The sequence below is a fragment of the Salvelinus sp. IW2-2015 genome, unplaced genomic scaffold (assembly GCF_002910315.2).
Source record: "Salvelinus sp. IW2-2015 unplaced genomic scaffold, ASM291031v2 Un_scaffold1540, whole genome shotgun sequence".
Lineage (NCBI taxonomy): Eukaryota > Metazoa > Chordata > Actinopteri > Salmoniformes > Salmonidae > Salvelinus > Salvelinus sp. IW2-2015.
Window position 1 is genome coordinate 70,161 of NW_019942974.1, and position 1,850 is coordinate 72,010.

A 1,850-nucleotide genomic window follows, 5' to 3' on the forward strand; every position below is an offset into this window, starting at 1 on the left:
TAGTTTACTGGCTAGCGTAGTGTTCAACTGTGGTCTGGATTGTAGATGGCTAGTTTGTCACTGGCTAAGCTAGGTGTTCAGCAGCAGTGGAAAAAAACGGTGATGGTTCATTCAAAATCGTTGAAGCAGTTTGTCATGTCAACAACACCCGTCTGTACTGCTGTGAACTCGCCAGAAACGTGTGACGTATAAAAAAAAATATATACACACTTTTTTTTGTAATATTATAGTATATATAATATCATTGAGGCAATTTCAATGTTTTGTTTTGTGTTTCACCAAAATTTGGCTTTATAAAGATTTTTACTGGCAGGCACTGCAAAACCCGTGTTTCTTGACGAAGGCGTTTCAGCTGTCATCAAGGGGCGAGGTCATGGATATGATAACACCCTGTCCACTCAACCTGTCTTTTCTAACTTCTGTCCACCTCATGCCTGGTCTTTTCTACTTCTTCCACTCAAGTCTGCTTTTCAACTTCCTGCTAGTTATGCGCATGAGAAAAAAATAATCTTCAACAATTTTGGACAAAATGTCCTACTCCCAACAAAATATTTATGGGTGATTTATTTTAGTCGGTCAAAAAGGCTTTTTTGTTTAGCATGGGATCACAGAATGATCGTTGGGACTTTTTTTTTAAAGATTTGTGAAGAATATGAGGCTATGGTGGGCATTTCAGGCGAATGATGTATAATGTCATTAATTTGTATCAATGGAGTAAAAAATTCCAAACTGTGACCACCTGAATCTCTGCAGTGACCCACTTTAGGGTCCGTCCACAGTTTGGGCCTAGTCCAATGCTGTTGTTTTGGTGATGGGTTTGTGGCCCGCCGATACGTGTCTGAATGCACGACAGACCCAACCTGAAAGCTCAGGACGGACAGCAAGCCAGTGTAAGTAGCGTGCAGACATCCAGGTCAGTCAGTCAGTCCAGTCAGTCCAGTCAGACCCGTCGCAGTCAGTCAGTCAGTCAGTCCAGTCAGATCAGTCCAGTCCAGTCAGTCCAGTCAGTCCATAGTCAGTCCAGTCAGTCAGTCAGTCCAGTCAGTCCAGTCAGGCAGTCCAGTCCAGTCAGTCTCAGTCAGTCAGTCACAGTCAGTCAGTCCAGTCAGGTCAGTCCAGTCAGTCAGTCAGCAGTCAGTCCAGTCAGTCAGTCCAGTCAAGTCAGTCCATCAGTCAGTCAGTCCAGTCAGTCAGTCCAGTCAGTCCATAGTCAGTCCAGTCACCAATCAGTCAGTCCCAGTCAGTCAGTCATCAGTCAGTCAGTCCAGTCAGTCAGTCAGTCAGTCAGTCAGTCCAGTCAGTCCAGTCCGTCCAGTCCCGTCCAGTCAGTCCCAGTCAGTCAGTCCAGTCATCAGTGCAGTCCAGTCAGTCAGCCATCCAGTCAGTCAGTCAGATCAGTCCAGTCAGTCAGTCAGTCAGTCAGTATGTCAGTCCAGCTCAGTCAGTGTCAGTCAGTCAGACAGTCCAGTCAGTCAGTCGTCCAGTCCAGTCAGTCCAGTCAGTCAGTCAGTCAGTCAGTCAGTCAGTCAGCAGTCCAGTCAGTCAGTCAGTCCAGTCCAGTCAGTCAATCCAGTCAGTCCCAGTCCAGTCAGCCCAGTCCGTCAAGTCCAGTCAGTCCAGCCCAGTCAGTCCCAGCCCAGTTCAGTCAGCCTCAGTCAGTCCAGTCAGTCAGTCCAGTCAGTCAGTCCAGTCAGTCAGTCAGTCCAGCCAGTCGAGTCCAGTCAGTCAGTCAGTCAGTCAGTCCAGCCAGTCAGGACCAGCCAGTAGTCCAGTCAGTCCAGGTCAGAGTTCTGTCAGTCAGTCAGTCAGATACAGTCGTGTCAGATATCCCTCCATCTTCAGTGTGCTCG